The sequence below is a fragment of the Coenobita brevimanus genome, chromosome 7 (genome assembly GCF_032717465.1).
Source record: "Coenobita brevimanus isolate Jiangsu-jjx chromosome 7, ASM3271746v2, whole genome shotgun sequence".
NCBI classification, from domain to species: Eukaryota; Metazoa; Arthropoda; class Malacostraca; order Decapoda; family Coenobitidae; genus Coenobita; species Coenobita brevimanus.
Window position 1 is genome coordinate 22993476 of NC_136960.1, and position 24939 is coordinate 23018414.

The window sequence follows — 24939 nt, forward strand, 5'->3', positions numbered from 1 at the left end:
GAAAAGGTGGGAACTACAGAAGAATTAAACAAGGTATTAAGTAAGATTGCAGAGTTATAATTAAAAAGGAAATACAAAAGAAAAGTAATTAAAATAGGAAATAAACAGAAGGAACCCTCGTGGATGAATGATGAAATTAGAAAGGAAATAAAGGAAAGGAAAGGCTTTGACAGAAAGAAAAGGAATGAGAAAAATTAGTAAGAGAAAGGCTGAATGTATGCTACAGGGAACAAAAAGAAAAAGTTCAAGCTATGATAACACAGGAAATGCTAAAACATGAAGCTAAAATAAGTATGGAAATTAGAGGTAGCAAAAATAAAAGCAAACACCATCGGGAAAATATAGACAAGTTGAGAGAAAGAGAGAGAAAGAAAACTGAATCAGTTAGACTGTATGATAATGAAGGAAAGGTATTAAATGAAAACGAGTCCAGAAGAGAACTGGTTTACTTTGGGGAAAGATTTATCAGAGGCATCCAAATGCCATTAATGAAGTCTGGAATGCTAATGAAAAGGAAGCTTATATAATAAACAAAATCACAAATGATAATTTAGTAGAATGTGAAGAACTCCGATTTCAAGTACCGGTACAAGGACATTTTGACATGCTAATGTTCGCTGAAAGAAAGATTAAGTCTATGGAATATCCAATAATAAAATCAGAACTGGTCAAAGAATGTATGAAAAAATTAAAGAATGGTAAAGCAGCTGACCCTGATAAAATAAAACATGAGCTGTATAAAGCAATGGCACAGAGCGATCTCTGTGCTGAAAAGATAACTGGATGCTTTAGGATAGTGTTAGATGAAGAGGATAAGCCAGTAGAATGGAAAGTCTCAATGACGCAGATGATACCAAAAAAAAAAAAAAAAAAAAAAAAAACTAAGAATTTGAGACCTATTGCATTATCAAACATTTCTTATAAATTATTTATGAGTCTAATGAAAGCAGAAATAGAGAATCACCTGTGGAGAAATGATGTAATTTGAGAAACGCAAGCGGGATTTATGGAAGCAGGAAGAGTAGAAGATAATATATTCATCCTACAATATTGCATTGAAGATGGTTTTAAGAGAGAGAGAGAGAGAAAAAAAAACACTAATAGTGGCATCCATCAACTTTGATAAGGAGTAAGACTCTGTTAAAAGAGACAAATTAATCAGTACCATGAAAGATTTTAGTGTTCATCCAAAGACAATAGACACTGTGGTAAATATTTATGATGGAGATAAGACAACCATACAACTACAGTTAGTGAAGATACTGAGGAAGACATTGAGGTAACACGTGGAATACGGCAAGGGTGCACTGGATCAACAACACTTTTTAAACTTATAACTTATGTAATAATCAATGAGATTGAAGAAAAAGGAAACGGATTAAAAAACGATACGTTTAACTTGAGGGCGCTCTTTTGTGCTGATGATGGATTAATGTTGGCTGAAAATATAGATGACGCTAAAAGGAATAGAAAAATATTAATAGATACTGGTGGGAGATGTGGTTTGGAAATCACCAAAGGAAAAAGTAACATCATAATATGGAACATGAAACAACAACGTGAAGAGATAGAAGGAACAAAGGTGACCGATAGGATAAAATATCTGGGACTTTATCTAGAAAATACAAGAAACCTTTTCAAACTGCAGAAGAGCGAAATGATGAACAAGGCTCGTAGATTAGCTAATACTGCTTATTCAGTTATAGTTAAGAGCTGCAACAAAGTAATGATTGGCAAGACGTACTGGGAGAGTGTAGCGCTACCATCAATGTTATACGGAAGTAAAATAATTAATATGACAGAAACAGATATAAATGCCTTACAGAGAGCAGAGAATGGAGTTTATAGACAGATACTTGGAGCATCAAAGAAAGCACCAATATGCACACTTAGAGGCGAAACAGGGGCTTCATTAATGAAAACATGAATTATGAATGGAAGATTACAGTATATGAAAGCACTAGAAGATGGTAAGAATGACTTATTAAACGAAATATCAAATATAATGTATGAGGATGATTAGAATAGTTGGATGAAAATAACAAAAGCATACATGTGTAAGTTAGACTTGAGAAATATGGACATCCTCAGACTAAACAAAGAGGAACTTAGGGAAAAGACAAGGAAATGGGATACAGATACTTGGAGAGAAGAAGTTAATAGTAAGTCCAGTTTGGAAATATGTAAGAGATGGAAGGTAAATATTAAAGAAGAGAACACATTTGACACTCGCCCATCATCAAATATACTGTACAAAGCTAGAAGTGGGACTCTACCACTAAACAATATGAAAAGACATACAAACGGAGGAGTAGCCTGACAGTTGTGTGGATATGGAAATGAAGACCTAAAGCACTTAATGCTACTATGCCCTAATATTGATAATGAAAGAAGAAGAGCTAGTGAACTACATCAATATATCAACGGAGAAGAGACAGCAGTAATAGGAAAATTTTTTGTTCAGTGAAGAGAACTTGGGAGAGAAGAAGGAAGTCTTATATAGTATGTGGAGAAGAAGGGAGAAAAAAGAGAATTGCAAGCAAACTGGAAACCACGCAAAACCAAGAAACCAACAAAAACTGGAATAATAGAACATCAAGAAAAGGAGTTAGCCGATGTAAAGGCATATACTCAAACCAGTCATCACATCACATCACAGAAGAAGAAAACGATGAAGAAGAAGAAGTAGATGAAGAAGGAGAAGGAGAGCCTGTCGACGGTATGAGTCGGTATCTCCTTAACTACGAGAATTTACTTATTTATTTTTTTAATCTCTCCTAACATCCTACGGCTTCATTTAAAGTACGAGAGATTTATCTAACTGTGGGAGCTACGTATAGTCATCATCAACCCCTTCACTACGATTAACCTTTCGAAAGTTCAATAAAATCATCTGAAATTAGTAGAGAAAAAAGTTGTCAGCAGATTTATGGGGTTGAAGCAGGCAATACTTTTTCTAAGTCCAAACTATCCCCTCAAATATGACCCGCAATATTTAGTTTTAAGTTCAGGCCTCTAACTGTACCGTTGAGTGAACATGGGCAAAGGGAAAATATAAAGAAAAACAGAAAGGAGGATGTTTTTATTTGAGAGTGACTTAGCCGAAACCTAGTGTAAATACAGTTAGTACAAACCCTCTGATGGTGGGGACAACTCTTCTAATTTGATTTTGTTATCTGAGTGTGTAATAAAAAAATGCCCTGGGTGTATTCTTGTCGCTTAAGGAAGCTCCCTAGCACCTCTTCTTAAGTGATCTGTTTTGCTTGGTAAACCTTCCTATTCTCCCTTGTTTTACTTAAATCCATCTAATTCCATCATACTCCGCTTAAATAACGTACAAAAGGATACTAACAAGGCATATCCAAAAATTTAATCACTAAAGAAGAGGTATTAGGGAGCATCCTTTATCGTCGAGAATGCCGACCTAGTAATCTATTCCATCTAACTGAACATGATTTTATTCAGCCAAGAGTGAGAGACAGGGGCTAGGAGTGCTGAGTCACCACTAATCCTCATGGCCGGGGCACATCTATTACTGTATTCCAGCAAACGCCAGAACATTTGATGCAGCAGAGTATTTACATACAGGCACCATTAAATCTATAATTGTCAAAATAAATCTACCACTGTCTTCACCTAAAGTCCAACTATTTTCTTCACTGAAAGCGAGTCATAAGAATATGACAGTGTTAACAGACATCATTTACCTTCTCATGTCTGAGTTAACTCTAGCATTCCATTCCAAGGAATAACGTATAATTTTATTCAACGAGAATGAATTAAGGGAACTTTATCCACCATTAACCTTTTCGTTGTCGGGCTAACTCTAGTTTTCTATTTTAGCTAATGCCAGAACATTTTGTTCAGTAATGAGTGAGTCATACGAGCCTGAGTGATAAAAAAAAAAAAAGTATTTCTTACTGAACAAGGAGCAGTCAGGAAGTGAATCGCCCACGCCAGTTATTTGTCTTTGCCCTGTAACCTTGACCTTCTACAGATTGCACTAAAAAATTACTTAATTTTTGCTTAACCCATAACTCTTTCACCAGCTTATGTGAAAATTGCATTAAAATGGGTTCACATTGTCGTATGGCCTTGACTTCTGTCAGTTTCTTATGACCTTCACCTTTGACTGATTGTTTTTGTATTCGAATTTCTTTATCCTTGTTTTATCCTGAAGCCTACCAGAGGGTTCAGTCGACATGGGATAAAAACCGCTTAAGTTGACCTCCACATGTGACGTTGTGACAGTTTGTTAAAAAATAAATAAATAAAAAGGACAACCACTTAGGTTATCCTAAAGTCATCCACAAAACTTGAATCAAATCAAATCAAACTTGCCTGCTATTATGTTCAAACACAGACACATGGGTCAAACTTTGCCCTTGCCCTGTAACCTAGACCATTGACTTATTGTTCTCAAAATTAAATTCCTTGGTTGTTGCCTGACCCTTAACCCTTCATCCAAGTGTGGTTCATTTCAGATCAAAACTGTTTGAGCTGAACTCGCCTCATGTCCTTGGCCTTTGATGTTTCCCTGTAACCTTGGACTTCTACTGATTTTTCTCATAACTGAATCTTTATATTCTTGTCTTATCCTTAACACCTCCGCAAAGTTTGGTCTAAAGCGGTTAAAACTCATTGCTTGTGACTTTGTACTTTAACTTACCATTCTAAAAAATAAGAGATCAGTACCGTGGCTGACCTTCACCTCTTCGACTAAGTTTTATTAAAGTCAGATCAAAACTGCTTATATTGTCAAACACACACACACACACACGGGGTGAACTTTGGCCGTGCCTTGTGACTCTGATCTCTGATTGTTCTCAAACCTGAATTACTTCATTCCTTGCTCACCCTCAACCCATGACCCAGGATTGGTCTTCGCTGGTTCAAAACTTTTAATTTTATTTTGGCAGAGTACATTTGGACTTAGTTCGGTGACCTTGACCTTTAACCTACCTTTCTAATAAACAATTTGTTTATTCTTTGTCTCTCCCTCAATACTTCCATCGGATAACAACTGTTTGAGTTATTTTGTCGAAACACACACAACGCACACACACACACACACACACACACACACACACACACACACACACACACACACATATATATATATATATATATATATAAAGATAGGACAAATATGCCATTTCCAGTGGAGTTTTTTTTTTTTTATGTGAGGAAGAAGGAACCAAAGGCAATGAGCCCGCAATACTGTTCCCTCCAAGAGAAAAACAAAATACAATAGAGAGCCAAATTCAAGATCCATTCATTTCGAGATGCCTGGACACACTGCGTTTGAAAGACTGGAGATCATAGGAAGCAGGAAATACAGACAGAGGGAGACAGTTCCAGAGCTGACCTGTTGCATAAATGAAGGACTGGGAGTAACGGTTGACTCTTGCATTAGAGAGATAGACAGAAAAGGGGTGAGTGTCTGCTGCTAGACGGGTGCTACGCCCCTCGTAGAAGTGGAGGAATGCATGCAGACAGTTCAGAGGAGCAGTAACCATTGAAGTAGCGATAGAAAAGAGATAAAGATGCAACACTGCGGCGAAGAGACAGAGGTTGAAGGGAGTCAGTAAGAGGGGGAGAGTTAATGAGACGAAAAGCCTTTGACTCCATCCTATTGAGAAGAGCTGTATGTGGGGAGCCCTCCCATACATGAGAGTTGTACTCCACACAGGGGCGGATTAAACCCCTGTATAGAGTCAACAATTGTGCAGGGGTAAAGAAGGAACGGAGTCGGCTTAGCACACCCAATCTCTTGGAAGCAGATTTTACAAGAGATGTAATATGATCTTTCCAAGACAAGTCCCGAGCAAATGAGACCCCAAGCATGTTCAATGATGATGCAGGATTAAGTTGAGTATTATTAAACATAAGTGGGTATACCTGTGGAAGATTTTGTCGAGTTGATAGGTGCAAAAATTGAGTCTTTGATGCATTAAAAACATCCAGATTATTTTTACCCCAGTCAGAGATACGAGCCAAGTCAGACATTAGGTGTGCCATAGCCTCATCCCTTGCCTGTTGAAGTAACTGCTGAGATGGACGTTGTGGGAATCGAATGGAAAGGTGAAGGGTGGAGTCATCAGCGTATGAGTGGATACGGTTAGATGTACAGCTTAGAAGGTCATTGATGAATAAAAGGAAGAGAGTTGGTGATAGGACAGAGCCCTGAGGAACACCACTGTTGATAGATCTAGGAGAAGAACGATGGCCGTCTACAACAGCGGCTATAGAACGACCAGAAAGGAAGCTAGAGATGAAGGCACAGATAGAAGGAGAGAAACCGTAGGAGGGCAGTTTGGAAATTAAAGATTTATGCCAGACTCGGTCGAAAGCCTTTGAGATGTCAAGTGCAATGGCAAAGCTTTCGCCAAAGTCCCGAAAGGAGGATGACCAGGAGTCTGAAAGGTAGGTTGGAAGATCGCCTGTGGAGCATCCCTGACGGAACCCGTACTGACGATCAGAAAGAAGGTTGTGATAGGAAAGATGCTTTAAAATTTTTCTATTAAGAATTGACTCGAAAACTTTTGAGATACAGGATGTTAAAGCAATTGGACGATAGTTAGAGGGTTGGGAATGGTCACCCTTCTTTGGGACTGGCTGAATGAGAGCAAACTTCCAGCAAGAAGGAAAGGTACAAGTTGACAGACAAAGGCGAAAGAGTTTGCCTAGGCAGGGAGTAAGCACAGAAGCACAGTTCTTGAGAACAACAGGAGGGACTCCATCAGGCCCATATGCCTTATTATTATTAAGGCCAGCAATGGCAGAAAATACATCAGCTGAAGAAATTTTAATGTTAGCCATGAGGAAGTCAGAGGGGGGAAGAGAGGGAGGAACAGCACCGGAATCGTCTAAGGTGGAGTTGGAGGAGAAAGTCTGAATGAAGAGATCTGCTTTATCAGTAGAAGAAATAGCTACAGAGCCATCAGAGTAGAAAAGAGGAGGGAAGGATGATGAGGTAAAGTTGTTAGAAAGGTTTTTGGCAAGGTGCCAGAAGGAGCAGGAAGAGTTCGAGTTAGAGAGTTGAGAGCATTTTGTACGGATGAAATTATTTTTAGTAGATCGAAGAACAGACTTAGCATGATTCCGGGCAGAAATGTATAAAAGATGTTATTCAGGGGTGGGTTGGCTCCGGTACCTTTTATAGGCCCTCTCCTTGTTGCGGACAGCATTAGAACAAGCGTGATTAAACCAAGGCTTTCGTGCATTAGTCAAAGGATATGAGAATAGAATGTATGCTTCCATGCCCGAGAGAATAACCTCCGTAATGTGCAAGGCACATCCAGATGGCTCCCTGTCATGGAAACAAAAATCATTCCAGGGAAAATCAAAGAAGTACTGCCTGAGGACCTCCCAATCCACAACTCGAAAGTGCCAGAGACGACGTTTTTTTGGAGGGTCCGCAGGCCGTACCGGAGCAATAGGACAGGTTAAGTTGATAAGGTTGTGATCGGAGGAGCCCAACGGAGAGAAAAGATTAACAGTGTAAGCAGAAGGATTAGTTGTAAGGAAGAGATGAAGTATGTTGGAGCTCTCTCCAAGGCAGTCAGGGATATGGGTAGGGTGCTGTACAAGCTGCTCTAGGTCATTAAGGATAGAAAAGGTGTAGGCTTATTCACCAGGTGGATCAGTGAAAGGAGAGGAGAGCCAAAGGTGGTGGTGAACATTGAAATCTCCAAGAATGGAGATTTCAGAGAAAGGAGAAATGGATAGAATGTGTTCCATCGTAGAAGTAAGATAGTCAAAGAATTTTTGATAGTCCGTAGAATTAGGAGATAAGTAAACAGCACAGATATATAGTCAGAGAATATATTTAGTCAGAGAATGACAGGAAAGCCGAAGCCAGAGTGTAGAGAATTCAGAAGAATCGAGTTCAGGAACACGAGAGCAAGATAAGTTGTTGCGTATATATACACAACAGCCACCTTTGGCTTTTAAATGAGTATAGAGAAAGTAGGAGGATACAGAAAAGGGTTTGCTGTCAGTTGCCTCAGACAGCTGAGCCTCAGTTAGGAAAAGAAGGTGAGGTTTAGAGGAGGAGAAGTGGTGTTCAACAGAGCAAAAGTTAGAGGAAAGGCCACGAATGTTGCAGAAATGAAGAAGAAGAGAGTCAGACAGTGGTTCCAGGCACCTTGAGTTGTCGCCGGGAGAGAGGCTGAAGGTGGGGACATTTATGGTCCCCCTCCAGGGGACTCTGAGGCTATGTTAATCAACGCCATTTTTTTTTTAAATTTTGAAAAGGAAGTGTGGTGTGTACTGTGCATGTAGTTTGGTGTTGATAGTTGGAGTTTGGTAGGAATGGTTTGTTGTTGTCATCATTGATTAAGTCGCATCCAGTTGAGTCTCAATTGGTAGGTGTAACTGGTCGTTGTAAATGAGAGGAATAGTTTGTTGTTGTTATGGTCAATTGAGTAGCAACCATTTGAGTCCAAATTGGTAGGTACAGTATAACTGTTCTTTGTTGTAGTCGGCCTTAATCTGCTACAGAGCCAGGGGTGGATCCCGTGAGCATTCTCTGCCCGTCGACGGCCCTGGGATACTATTGCATCCACAGCAGAATCAAATATTTCTTTTGTAAGGCTATTTATTTCTCGTTTCAGGCGTTTGAAGGAGTTATAGTGACGATGATACGTTTTCTTGAATGTCTTCCGTAATTCTGTTTTGAAAAATCCTTGACTGAGGAATTTTCTTGTGATCTGTTGGATTCTTGTAATAAAGTTTTCCAAATTTGTACTTGCCTTTGCGACCTGTAGCAATTGAGACATGTATACACCGTAAGTGGGAACTCTAGATATGTTTCCCGACAAATATGGGTATTATACAATTTCAATATTATAATCATCTCTTTTTATCATATAGTTTTGTTGATAAAACTTTTTTTATTTTGATATTAATTTCCAAAAAGCTTGCTTGGCAATGGTCGATGTTTTCTTTATTTAGTACTAGTGCTTCCAGATATATTTATTTCATCCTTTCATTAATTTCTCCATCATTGTTTAAGGATATTAGATCATCAATGAATCGTCTAGTTTTGTTAAATTTCTTCGCTACTGAATATTGAACTTTTGACATTCGTTCCATCCACTTGAATTCATAACTATATAAGTATAGATTTGCCATGAATGGGGCTGGGTCTGTTCCCTTGGGTATTCCTATGCACTGTTTGAAAACCATATTTCCAGAAGCAAAAAAAAAGTTTTCGACCTGGTAATTTGTCATATCTATTATCTGATCCTCTGAGAACGTCGAGTTTTTGCCATCTCTTTTATTTACCCAGTATCCTTCGTGTTCACCTGCTGCAATCAAATTCTTATTCAATCCTTTAAAACTAACTTGCACTGTCCATTCCAACTTCTTATTTATATCCTCGTGTTCGATCATCGAATATAACGTTGAAAAATCATATGTTGCTAAGTTTCTTGCATTTCCGTTGTGATTGATGGAAGCAATATTCTTTCTGCACATTTCTGAGTTATCACATATCCACATACGGTTGATTCCTGTACATAAATATAGTTTATAACAATAGCTTTTGTGCTGCTTGTAAATCAATTTATAAATGTGTGATAGTTTCTTTGCCAGTGATTTTGTTGCACATACTCTGGAGGAAATTATGAATCTGAATTTTACAGAGTCTTTATGCATTTTAACTGTACTATATATGTATGGTAATTGTTTATTATCATCATCTACCTCCATTCCATGACTAGAAGAGGATGATGACTGCTTTTCAACTATCGCATTCTCTTTACTACTAACTGTTGTCAACTTTCGAAGACTTGATCTATCATGCCCAGTTCTTGTAAAAGTGTTTTTATGTATTATACTTTGCAGATGATTACTATATTATTATGTGCTTTGTCTACTGGGACCAAAACATACGACTTGTGCAAGTCTTCAATGCTTCCTTATCTTTGAGTACTGGTTTTGGCATTCTCCATCTAGAAAAGTACTTCTTGAGTTTGCAGATCTTTTCATCAACTTTTTGCATGACTTTTACTCTCCATTCCATCATAAAACACTCATTAAATTCTTCTAGTTTACACTATTCTGCAGCATATTTTTTGACTGCGATGTTAACATTTTCTCTCACTTGCTTCCAACCGATTCCTCTAGGCTCCCGATAATTCAATCCTTTTTTCATTAGTTTTCGTAGTCCAGTATTTTGTATTATGTCTAGGTTACCTGTTATTACAGGCTGATGATGAATATCAATGAACTCTGAATCGTAACACTTACACTCATGATTTTGCGCTAGCCATTCTTTAACATCTAATTATTCAATAGTGTTTCTGTAGTTTAATAATCTTCCTTGTATAGTTGGATCATACTGATATACGATCATTGGTGCTTCTTTATTTTTCAGTCCAGTAGGAATGCCCTCTGATATATGAAGATTTGAAAAGTTTATTCAATTCCAATTTTTCTATGCCTTTGTTGCAAACTTGAATTTTACATTCTGTTCTTGTGAATTTCTTTTCCATGTCTTCATTATGTTTTCTTTTCATGATATTGTAGTTCCCAAGATCTTCTATTATCTCTAATATTCTTGAAAATTTAGAGCTTCCATCCCCATTGTTTAATCTTGTGTTTTGCACTAGCATGAATAATTCACCCACTTCTTTTTTTCTCAGTTGTGGTATTGTTTTTTTGAAGTATCTTAATAATTTATTCTCTGATAAGCCTATCATGTCTGTGACATTCTTCATAAATTCTGTTGTTCTGTTCTTTTTGTTGTTTGAAGTTTTTTCCTCTTTTCCTTTTTCTGTTTTTGTTGATTGCCTCAAAACTCTGCACACACACACACACACACACACACACACACACACACACACACACACACACACACACACACACACACACACAGTAAGCCATTCAAATCATAACGCCCCTTTTTGCGCTCTGGCTCGGGTGAAAAAGCAGGGATAAGATGATGATGATGATGATAATGATGATGGTGATGATGGCATTTATTTTACTTGGGTGAAATTTTTGGTTTGTTTGTAGTTGGTCGTGTTTGGTTAAAGTTAATGTAATTTTTTATTGATCAAGTTTCCATTTAGGCGCATCATTGTATATGGGTGTTTGAATGTGTTTTAAGGGTCGATATGACTGGATATGATGCAACGCTCATTTGCATTTGTTATTGTTGTGGACAAACAATGCATATAAATTGATTTTTTTTTTTTTTAGTTGTTAGTGTGGCTCTAACAGCGGGAAAGAGCAACTCTTGTATTTACAGCTTGAAAATACATATAAGCTACCGATATGAATATATATCCCGAATATGTACATCAATCTTTAGATAGGCACTGGAGACGGACAACTTCATGTGGTGGCATTAATGTAACTCCCTTGATTACACAGACGTTCTTGGTCTCCTTCACAGTGGCACGAATGGAGGTTGGTGAACTGTAGAAAGGCAGTTTCAGCATGCAATCCACTGGGTTCACGTTCAGATGAGCCTGTGACCAAAACAAGAATAACAATCCCAGGCATTTTAATGTATTCGTATCTACAGTAGAAGACTTAATTGAGGAGTGAGTGTATATGTGTGTGTCGCATTCATAGCTCACTCATTAGTAAGCAATATACTTGCTTTACTCCATTGTACGTCCTTCTCCTGAGAGGGAGAATGATGGCCAGATTAAATCTTCCCATGTTGATGAACTATGAATAAGTGGGAGATACCTGTGGATGTCGAAGTATTGTAATGAATGTATTTTGTGTGTGTGTGTGTGTGTGTGTGTGTGTGTGTGTGTGTGTGTCAGAGTCGGTAGATGCCACTGATATGAACCGACCGAAAGAGAACGTCTATCTATCTATCTATTGCCAGACGCCTCAATCCCGTTTGGGGTGGCGACAAACAAATCGCCTCCACGTCGCCCTGTCCCCCGCCATTTCACTGCCCTGCTCCCAACTCACACACCCCTCTCTCATATACCTCTCCACCCCATCCCTCCATCTCATCCTCGGCCTCCCCCTCCCTCTTCCCCCCTCCACCTCACTCACACTCTCTTCTTCAGTCTTTCACCCTCCATCCTCTCCACATGGCCAAACCACCTCAGTGTGTTCCTCATAACGCATCCTATCACATCCACATCCACACCACAAAGCTCCTTTATATCCTCATTCGCCAGCCTGTCTCTCCATGTGACACCACAGGCTCCTCTTAAATAACTCATTTCCACTGCTCTCACTCTTGACTTGTGTCTTTTCAACAACGTCCAAGCTTCACTTCCATACGTTAGAGTTGGTATCACAATACTGTCATGTAGTAACTTTTTCACTTCCACGCTCACTTCCCTGTTTCTTATCACTGCTTTCAAAGAACCAGCAACCTTTCTTCCCTGCTGTACCCTTTCAAGCACTTCACCTTCCAGACCTCCATCGTTACTCATCACACTACCCAAGTACTTAAACATACTCACATTTTCCAATTCCTCACCATCCAACCTCGCTGTACATTCACTGACTTCACCTCCCTCAAAGTCCATCACTTTACTCTTCCCTACATTCACCTTTAGATTCCGTTTCTTACACACTCTCCCAAACTCATCCACCAAGCCTTGCAGCTCCCCTTCGTCTTCACTCAACAACACAGTATCATCTGCAAACAACAGTACAGGGAGTTTCCAAACACTATCCTCTCTCACCAGGGCCACTCCAACATCCACTACCCTACCTTGTACCTCTTTTATTACCCCATCCATGTACAGATTGAACAACCATGGAGACATGACACATCCCTGTTTGAACCCAACCTTCAAAGAGAAAAATTCACTTAGTTCACCATCCACACGCACTGCAGCCTTAGCACCATCATACATACTCTTCACAGCATTCAACAACTTCCCATCTACTCCATATATTCTTAATACTTTCCACAATCCTTGTCTATCCACTCTGTCATATGCTTTCTCCAAATCCACAAAAGCCGCATACAACTTCTTTCCCTTCTCTAGAAACGTTTCCACTAAAGATCTAAGAATGAATATCTGATCTACACAACCTCTTCCCTTCCTAAATCCTCCCTATTCTTCTCCAACTAATTCCTCTGTTCTTTCTCTAACTTTGTCAATAAGTATCCTACCATACACTTTTCCTATTATACTAAGAAGACAAATGCCCCTATGATTAATACACACTTCTTTTCCCCTTTCCCTTTGTACAAGGGAATAATTATACCTGACTTCCAATCCTCCGGGACTCTACCTTCCTCCCAGGCCAATCTACACATCTTCCATATCCATTCTACTACAATCTCTCCCCCATGCTTTAGCATTTCACCACACACTCCATCAATTCCTGGGGCTTTCCGCAATGTAACTTTCTTCATTGCTTCCACAACTTCTATCCTATTGATTTCTTCCTGTCTTCTCACCTCCCTCCTTCTCCCAGCCATTCCCCAGACACTTATACTCGCATTACTTCCATCCTGTATGTTCAACAATTCCTTAAAGTGAAAAGAGAACGTATGGATGCTTATGTCCTCACAGAATCACAAATCTCTCCCTCTACTGAAACATCCCCATTTTGTTTTCCTGGTTACCATCTCCTCACAAACGTCCGTAACAAGGGTGGCACCTGTTGTTATATCAAATCTAAATTTGCAGTTGACATTGTTTTGAACTTCTCTTCAGTCAATTTTGATTACTCATTGTATAAATTAAATTATCTAAATATTCCCCTCAAAATCTGTGCAGTCTATCGCTCTCCCAATGCTTCTTCAGAACCCACTGTATTTGACTCCATATTCACACAGCTAAGTAACCTTAACTTTACCTTTAGCACCGAAATTACCATTTTGGGTGATTTTAACATATATAATATTGAATGGTTATTGCATTCTGCCAGGACTGACGATACTATTCTAGAGTGTGAGATGTTTGCAGAATTGTTTAATCTCACACAGTTGGTAAAGCAACCAACCAGAATACCAGATAATCCTGACCATAATGCCCATCTCTTGGATCTATTCCTGATAAATAATCCAGATCAATACAGGATACAAGTGCTGTCACCACTTGGATCCTCTGACCACAATCTCATCAAGGCCTCATTAGTCGACTCCCCCAAACCTCCCTGTTCTGAACCTGTCAGGGTGACTCGATGGCACTTTGACAGGACAGACTGGGGTGGATTCAGGAATTATCTTGCTGACATTCCATGGCAGTCTTTCTTCTCCAGTGATGTCAGTTCTACCCAGTCCCACATTAATGGCTTAATACAAGCTGGTATGGAGTTGTCATGCCAGCTCAACAGTTCATTAAAATATCGAACTCACCAAAATGGTTTGATAGCAAATGGGCCAGAGCAACGGCCGAAAAGTCATCAGCATATAACACTTAAAATAAAAAAACATCTGAGTCACTCTGTCAATTTAAAATTGCTAGAAACCAAGCAAAAGCTGTAATGAATCTTTCTAAATACAACTTTCTTCAAAATCAAACATCAAAATTACTGAATAGTCCTAATGACATCATAATTTTCTGGTCAACGCTCAACTCTTTCAATAATAACTTTAACAAGTCATCACCCATTCCCCCACTAAAATCTTCTGATGGCAATATTACAAATGACCCGCGTGGTAAAGCGAATATCATTGCCAGTACATTTGCCAGAAATTCAGCCAGAATGTTCCAGTACTATTCCACTTAAAATACAGAATAGATACGTAAAATCCACCTGTCACGGGGTTTTTAAAATATCACGGGGTTTTTAAAATAAATGCTAAATATTATTTAAAATGATAATAATATTCAATAATATTGAAGAGCAGGGACAATGATTGTCTTACTATATCAAGCAACGATTACTTTACGCTGGCCTGCTTCGCACGATTCTCTAAGAACGAGAATTTATAAACTTTCTAAACAGTACACAGCAGAGACTAATTACTCAATTGCTGTTTCTTAGTACTGTTAGCCTCTGGAGAAAGTTACTTCACCCCTGACAATAAATAACTAATACTAATAATAATATCAGGCTCTTGCTGGTGCTTAACTCCTAGGAGGCACAACGGATTTTAAGCTTAATACACAAGACTGGCCTAAGTACCAGTTATGAATAGCAAAACGTTTATGCAAGCTAGGAGCTATATGGAAAATAAGCTTAATTGTGGAGAAATGAAACAAGAGTTTACATTACATTAAGCTCAAAAAAAGAACTGTTAAATTTATTGATTACAAAAATAAATTTAACGTTACATTTCAAAATCAAATAAAGAGATCGCACTCACTCACTCACACAAGAGCTAAATCCTTACGCCTAGGGAAAACACCTTAACTAAACTCTTAAGTCTAGGAAAACGAAAAGAAATACTAGTCAATGAATGCGGTGTATCACCCAAACAAGGGTGGGAGCACTGGGGAACTGTACTAGTGGAGCTTGGGTGCTAGCTGACCTCTCCTCTCACACTTCTGGAGCACAGGACCTCTCTCCGTCACAACAAACACTGGACTGAGTAAACTTGTGAGAAAGAAATGGGAGCGATAGGCCGCATTTTTAAACTGTCGAGTGAGCGAAACGCACCCAAAACAAATCACTCAGCGGAAGCGCTAATGTCTCACACAAAGACGATCACGTATGACAATGAAAAATTGATTTGACAAAGCTTCTGTCCGAATGAGCGGTTAACTGAACGATACACAGTGAGTTTTCCACTAATAGTTCGTGGCTTCTCACAAAAGGGAAATGTCGCGAATTTGATTCGTGACATTACGCCCCTACAAAATAAAATTTTTTCCTTATGGGAAAAAATTTGTGGATATATATATATATGTACACATCCTAATTCAGTCACACAAGATTCACACTGTGGTGTGTGCTATCCTGCTACAGGAGAAAGTCGCAGTCGCCAGTGAGCGAAAAAACCTCGTATTTACGTTAATAGAAGCAAGCTTGAGGGAAAAACTCCGTGACGACGGTGAAAATCCTGTACTCAGGTCAAACTGAGTGAAAAGTCGCTACATTTACACTGACAATTAATTGTTGTGTAGCGTGGTGTATGTAATACACGGTGTACGTGTGACAGTTGTAGTGTAACTGTACCTACGTGTAAAATGACACAGTAAATAATAATATGGCGACGATGAAGGCAGAGGAGAAGAGGCGGCAGCGTGCGGCAGATGATCAGCTGGCCCGCACAACAAAACTGCTACACCCATTGCTGTACCTGCAAAACCAATTAAGGTGGAGCATCAAAAGTGTCAATGAGACAAAATTCTTATTACGTTACAATTACTCTCTCTGCCTAGCAATCAGTACATGCTACAAAAAGTACGCTCTGGCTGAAAAGTACGAGTGACAGCCTAAGCTTCGTACATTCGAGGTCGCCATTAATTATAGCACACAATTAGTGTCGGCAAGTTGAGAATCCTTGTGCAAACTTGGGTCTTCCATAGCCTCGAACTGCACACAGGTCCTCAACCTGTGCCTTAACCTACAGTACTTATATTAATATCGGGGAGCTGAGAATCCTTGTGCAAACTCGGGTCTTCCATAGCCTCGAGTCGCCTCTGCGGAGTTCTCTCTCGAACTTCCCCCTTAACCTACAGTGCTTATATTAGTATCGGGGAGCTGACAATCCTTGTGCAAACTCGGGTCTTCCATAGCCTCAAGTCGCCTCTGCGGAGTTCTCACTTCCCCCTTAACCTACAGTACTTATATTAGTATCGGGGAGCTGAGAATCCTTGTGCAAACTCGGGTCTTCCATAGCCTCGAGTCGCCTCTGCGGAGTTCTCTCTCGAACTTCCCCCTTAACTTACGGTACATAATATGTATGCACAGGCCCTGGACATAATGTGTCCTGTGGGGCCAATGGATGAAACGTCAGGTCTGCACCCACTTCACCACTACCTTGTCTCTCAACTGACTCAAGAGATTACAGGTGTGGTTACGAATGGCACAGGAAAGGCATGTCCCTGATTAGTGATGTTACTTTGACACACACTGCAGGAACGGACAAAACTATCTATGTCTTGTCCCATCCCTGGCCAGAAAAAGTCAGCTCGGATACAGCCCTGGGTCTTCCTTTTGCCCATGTGACCTCCTGAGGCTGAACAATGACCCCATTGTAACACTGCTAGGCGGTACTTGGCGGGAACGACACTCTGCAGTCGAACCTCGCTCTCGGGTGTTCGTGACTCACGGTAGAGCCGTCCTTGTTTACGAAGGAACTTGGCTCGACCTCCCCATGAATACTTAATCACTCGACCCTTTTGTTTGTTCCACACGGCAGCAAGTGTCGGGTCAGAATGTTGTTCTTGTACAACAAGTTGACTACACATCAGATCTTGCGGCGATTCAATGATCACTGGGGTGACACAGTCTGGAGCCTCAGCCATGGCTCGTGTTACCGAAGCAGCCGAAGTCTGAGTAGCGTCATCATCGGAGCAACTATCCTTGACTCCGTGAATGTTGCCTACAATTAGGTGAAATAAAGGTTCTGGCATGACAACTGCAAGTGTCGTACCAGTATAAAAGGGAGATGCCACCTGGATACATGCCTCAGGGAACAATCTCACTGATCCATCAATAAGGTTTGCATGGATCTGTCGACCTGTATACTGCTCAGGCCGAACTAGACTCTGCTTGACAGAGCAACCTGAGGAACCATTATCTCTCAGGACCTTCACAGGAATGCCTCCCACAAACCCTGGCTGAACAAGGAAGGTACTGTCGCCTGTGGGAGGGCCTGTGGAGGAAGCAGCTAGCCACTCATGAGGCTGCTGAATTGATGCGGCAAACATTGTGCCTTGAGAATTATATTGGGAAGATGGAACATTGGCCATCTGTGGAGAGGGGTTCATTGTCACTGTGGGACTAGTGAACTGTGGGGAAGTACCCATACTGGTAGGGACGTGACCACCGTGCTGCTGCTGAGGAATGAAGGCTGCGTTCGCTTCCTGCCTCTTTTGAGCTGGTGGTGAAAAAGTTTGTCCCGACAGTCGGTTGCGTGGCTGATACTGCTGCTGGTTAGGGTACTTGTTGTACCTCTTCCACTCAGGTTTCTGAGTGTTTTGCCCCTGGTCCTTCCACTGCGGTTTTGGTCCTTGGCCATTACTCTGAGAACGGCCTTGGTGCTGGGATTCAGTCTGAGACGATTTCCCAGATTTATCAGGTTTTCTGTTCCAGGTGTTTTGCTTACGAGTTTGATACCCGTATGCGGTAAAGAATGCTTCAGCTTTTTCTGCCATTTGGCTGGCATCTTTCACCTGGCAGATCTTAAGCTGTGCTATGAGCTCAGCAGGCCACGACCTCTCCAGCTGTGTACGCAGCATAAGGTCAATTATCCCCTCACGCGTGGAAGGAGTTTCATCTTTCTCCATCCACTCATTTAAGTAAGCTGTGAGACGGTCGAGGAACTGAACAGCTGTCTTCTTGTCTTGGAGACGAGCTCGCATGAATTGAACTTTGGCGTCGTCTACTGTGAGACCATACGCCTTCATGAGTGCAGCTTTCATCATCTCATATGTGAGATTGTCTCCACGAATTCTGTGGAGAATATCGAGGGCAGGGCCCTCAAATAAACTAAGAAATTGGATCCGCTTACCTGCCTCATCCAGTTGATACATGGCTGCCATGTCCTCAAAACGAGCTATGTACGGCTCGATTCGCTCGCTTTCCTTGTATGAAGGAAGCTTGATGCGTGGGGTCGCCAGGATATGTGCAGGGAGAACGCTCGTGGAGCTTTGACCAACTGCACCAGATGTGTTTGAAGCCAAGGAATCTCGCTTGAGCTTCAGCACTTCAAGTTCATGTTTTTCTCGTGCCTCACGTTCGGCACGTTCGTGCTCTCGTTCTCTCTCGCGTTGTTGTAACTCGTATTGACGTTCTCTCTCTCGTTCCTCACGCTGTTCTCGCTCATGTTCTAAGTCGAGTTCGAGCTGTCTCTGCTCGTGTTCGCGCAGTTTCTGTTCGTGTTCTTGCTGTTCTCGCTCGTATTCGCGCTGTTCTCGCTCGTGTTCGCGTTGAATTCTACACTCTTCACGAGTATCTTTCTCACGTTCTTGCTCGTAATTAAACCGTGAGAGAACTTAACTCTGTATTTTCTCTGGGTCTGTGAGACCCATATCTTTGGCTTCCTGTAAAAATACGGTGGTAGCCATGGCGCTAAGTTATTAAGCAAACGAAACTGAGTACTGACTGCTTCGCAAACGAATGCTAATGACACAAGTAAAGAATACAGACACAAGCTAGTGGTGACCAGTCTTATCTAGTTAACTGGAAAGGAATGAAGCAAAAATGCAAATAACTGAGAAGACTCAATAATTAACACAATGGGTACGGCGGCTACCCAGGAACGAATAAAATCGTCTGGCGTTACCAAGAATAAAGTACTAAATAGTGTTAAGTACTCTGTGGATTAATAAAGCAATAATTGACTTGCTAAATTAACGGTAACCACCAGTAAACTTGTGCCTATAAACTTTAATGATAAATATCTAAATATGAACGAGTGAGTACTATCTCGTGAATAGCTTTAGAGCTAGGAGTTAATATCCTGGAATGAGGTCACCATTTGTCACGGGGTTTTTAAAATATCACAGTGTTTTTAAAATAAATGCTAAATATTATTTAAAATGATAATAATATTCAATAATATTGAAAAGCAGGGACAATGATTGTCTTACTAAATCAAGCAACGATTATTTTACGCTGGCCTGCTTCGCACGATTCTCTAAGAACGAGAATTTATAAACTTTCTAAACAGTACACAGCAGAGACTAATTACTCAATTGCTGTTTCTTAGTACTGTTAGCCTCTGGAGAAAGTTACTTCACCCCTGACAATAAATAACTAATACTAATAATAATATCAGGCTCTTGCTGGTGCTTAACTCCTAGGAGGCACAACGGATTTTAAGCTTAATACACAAGACTGGCCTAAGTACCAGTTATGAATAGCAAAACGTTTATGCAAGCTAGGAGCTATATGGAAAATAAGCTTAATTGTGGAGAAATGAAACAAGAGTTTACATTACATTAAGCTCAAAAAAAGAACTGTTAAATTTATTGATTACAAAAATAAATTTAACGTTACATTCCAAAATCAAATAAAGAGATCGCACTCACTCACTCACACAAGAGCTAAATCCTTACGCCTAGGGAAAACACCTTAACTAAACTCTTAAGTCTAGAAAAACGAAAAGAAATACTAGTCAATGAATGCAGTGTATCACCCAAACAAGGATGGGAGCACTGGGGAACTGTACTAGTGGAGCTTGGGTGCTAGCTGACCTCTCCTCTCACACTTCTGGAGCACAGGACCTCTCTCCGTCACAACAAACACTGGACTGAGTAAACTCGTGAGAAAGAAATGGGAGCGATAGGCCGCATTTTTTAACGGTCGAGTGAGCGAAACGCACCCAAAACAGATCGCTCAGCGGAAGCACTAATGTCTCACACAAAGACGATCACGTATGACAATGAAAAATTGATTTGACAAAGCTTCCGTCCGAATGAGCGGTTAACTGAACGATACACAGTGAGTTTTCCACTAATAGTTCGTGGCTTCTCACAAAAGGGAAATGTCGCGAATTTGATTCGTGACACCACCCTAGACAATTTACCAACCAGCAAAACTCCACGCCCAGATGGAATTCCTCCAATTGTTTTGAGAAAGTGTTCCCCAGAACTTGCCTATGTTCTGGCTAAATTATTCAGACCATGCATGCGAACTTCTTCATTCCCTAATTCATGGAAAGACGCCAATGTCTACCCAGTTCTAAAGAATGGAAGTTCCTCTGTCCTCTCTGATTACAGACCAATAGCTATCGCATCTTCTCTTGGTAAAGTATTTGAAATTGTAATTAATAAGCACATAGTTAAAAACCTTGAATCTAACAACTTAGATAGTGACAGACAATATGGTTTTTGCCACGAAAGATCCACCATTGATATACTCAAGCTCCTGACTCATACCATCCATCCATCAATTGACCAACATGGAGAAAGTCATGGAGTAGCCCTTGATACTTCTAAAGCTTTCGACAGAGTGTGGCACTGTTTCCTGCTATCCAAACTCCCTTGTTGTGGACTAACGTCTTTTGTTCCTCTGCTTTCCTCATAGCTCAGTGGCAGAAGAATAAGAGTAAAAGTAGATGATGTATATTCCAATTTCCACTCAGTTAATGCCGGCATGCCTCATGGATCAGTTCTGGCACCAACCCTATTCCTAGTTCATATTAATGATCTCTTATCTGTCACCCACAATCCTATCCATTCATATGCAGATGACTCAACATTTCACAGTTCATTCACACTCAGACACTCATTAAAAAAGTTTAATATCTCTAACTCTCAACTCAGTACAGCCATCTCCATAAATCAAGACCTATCTACGATCAATGAATGAGGACAAAATAACCTTGCCTCATTTAACGCTAGTAAAACCAAATATGTACAGTTTTCTAATAGGTAGATATTGCCAGATTCGTATATTACCTTCAGTGCTACTAATATTCCCATCTCCAAACGTATTGAAATTCTCGGCGTCTCACGTAACAGTGCCCACAACTGGATCTCTCATGTCAGGTCACTTGCTAAAACCGACTCAAAGAAACTTGGATTATTGTACAGAGTCCGTAACTTCTTCGCTGACGAGCAGTTAGCTATAATTTATAAGTCATGTGCGCTCTCAGCTTGAATATTACTCACCTTTGTGGAATGGATGTGGAGAGGTTGCACTAAAACAAGACAAAATTCAGAACAAAGCTGTTGGAATTAGTAATAACTCTGCTCTTATAAATGAACTACCTCCCCTACAAGTAAGAAGGAATGTTGCCTCCCTTGCATTATTTTACAGATACTTTTATCGCAAATGCTCAGACGAAGTTGCGTCCATTGCGCCACCTCTCCATGCCATCCCTCGTGCTGCACGGGCATTTGGTAGTGCTCATGACTGGAACATCACACACCCATATTGTAGAACTTCTACCTATCAGATTTCTTTTATTCACTGAACTACATCTCTCTGGAACTCGCTTCCCCCGGAGTTGTTTCCCCCCAAACTTGAACCTACAGCTGTTCAAACCGAACTGTTTCAATTTTTTTGCGAATGGAGGGCTCCAATAGCCTTGTGTATGGATCATTTTCTTACATTCATTTATTTTTCATTCCTCTGTTCTGTTAAAAAAAAAAAACACACAGCGGCCAGTACCCACTTCAAATGTCTGCCATGATTTGGGTTTCGAATTAAGGGTCGCATGCTTGAACTTGAATTACAAAATGAGATGCAAACCCCAAATCTTTGACGATGATTATTGAAGTACTGATGTGATGAAAATGGAATGTATCTTGTCTTCGATGATTGCTGACTGTCTTCTGTAGTACGGGGTCCAGGCTAACCACACATTATAACCACAGGCACTCAGCAAATAATGACCATCAAAAATTAGACTCTGACACTCCATTTTGTAATTTAAGGTTTAAGTATATGACCTTAAGTTACAGTGCATTGTAGAAAGCGCTGGCAAAAATCCATTTCTATTATTCATGCAAGTCTTTATATAGGTTATTAAAATAGCTCTACTTATCATGAAGGTTTGGATGACGAATAAATGGAGGTGTAGCCCAGTTTTGGCTGGACGAATTAAGGAGAGTTCTCATTCTTTTCTGTCCCTCATTTTCCATGGTAAACCCAACCCAACCCATTTATAGTATTGGGAATAGGATGATGATAATGAAACTGATGATAATGATGACTAACATGTATATCCTCTTCACCTGTTTATCAAAATAAAGACGACCACGACGACTATGATGATGATAATGATGATAATGATACTGATGACAGTGATGGAGGTGATAATGATGAACATTTGAAGAAATCCATCAACAAACAGAAATTGTGTGTGTGTATGTGTATGTGTGTGTGTGTGTGTGTGTGTGTGTGTGTGTGTGTGTGTGTGTGTGTGTGTGTGTGTGTGTGTGTGTGTGTGTGTGTGTGTAGGTGTGTGTGCGTGTGTGTGTGTGCTCTTCCCTTATAATTCCCAAACCTCTCTAAACCTCCTTTATGCTCACTTCAATCTCCCCCTCGTACCCCTACAAACTCCTTAACCCTCTTATACCCCACTAACCCCCTTGTACCCCACTAACCCCCTTGTACCCCACTAACCCCCTTGTACCCCACTAACTCCCTTGTATATCCCACTAACCCCCTTGTACCCCCCACTAACCCCCTTATACCCCACTTACCCCCTTTTACCCCCACTAACCCCCTTGTACCCCACTAACCCCCTTGTACCCCACTAACCCCCTTGTACCCCACTAACCCCCTTGTACCCTACTAACCCTCTTGTACCCCACTAACCCTCTTGTACCCCACTAACCCCCTTGTACCCTCACTAACCCTCTTGTACCCTACTAACCCCCTTGTACCCCCACTAACCCTCTTGTACCCTCACTAGGCCCTTTTGGACCTCTACTGACCCCCTTCCCTTTCCCGTTCCATCTTTTTCTCCCCCTCCCCTTACCCCAGCTACACTCAACTGCAACCCCCGTAGCAACTGCATTATCTATCAAAGGGATGAGTGATTGCTTTCTCTCTCTCTCACTCTCTCTCTCTCTCTCTCTCTCTCTCTCTCTCTCTCTCTCTCTCTCTCTCTCTCTCTCTCTCACGCACAGACACACACATACACACACACAAACACACACATACAGTATATATATATATATACATCTATCTATCTATGCATCTATCTATCTATCTATCAATATATATATATGTGTGTATGTATGTATGTATCTATCTATCTATATATATATGTATATATATATTTATACCTAGGCTGCTTCCCCCAAAGATAGGGAGGTAGCCGAGACAGGACAACACACTCCCAATTTACTCATCCACACACACACATTTTTCCGTATCCTAGCCCCAGGGGAAGAAGGGACAGATCCTCACCGCATCACACTGCACAAGGGTCATCTGCGCAGTGCAGTCAATGACATCCGCAGCAGGGCCCGACAGCAGACCTGGTTTACCCCTGCCACATCATAATTGACCCATCCCCTTACTCACACCTGACCTGATCAGCTGATCAGACCAAATGCGGGAGAATGTCCCCTCAGGACTGCGTCATCATTTATTCATTCACAGTTTCTAAATTTCTCTTGAATCATTTCTATGACACGCAGCCACTCTTCCTTGCTCAACAGACATCCCTCTTGCATCCAACGCTCTCCTCACATTGTCCATCCATCCTATTCGTGGTCTTCCTCTCAGCCTTACACTTCTCATCCAATCCAGTTATCTTTTTCACCAATCACTCATCATCCATTCTCTCCATATGCCCAGACTATCTCAACACCCTCTGCTCAACTCGATCAGCCATCTCCTGCACACTTCCGGTTCTCCTTCGCACTTCTTCATTTTTCACTCGATCTATATCCGTCACTCCACACATGCTCCTCAGACACCTTATCTCCATTACATTCAAACTTTTCCTCTCTGCTACACCCATATTCTATGTTTCAGCCCGATATGATATATATATATATATATATATATATATATATATATATATATACTAACAAGGGTACCCTGTGTTGCCGGGCAGGGACACTCTAATCGTATGAAAAACACTCTAACAAATGAAAAAAAGAATCCATACACCAGATTCCTGGTGTCCTCCATTCATCAAATATCTGTAACAGTTAGACTTGAACAGCTGTGGGTTGAAGTTTGGAGGGAAACACCTCTGGGGAAGCGAGTTCCAGAGAGATGCAGTTCAGGGAATGAAAGAATTCTGATAGGCAGAAATTCTGCAGTAAGGCTGAGTGACATTCCAGTCATGAGCGCTACCAGATGCCCGTGTAGCACGAGGGATGGCATGGAGAGGTGGCGCAATGGACTCAACGTCGTCTGAGTATTTGCCATAAAAACATCTTAAAAATAATGCAAGGGAGCCAA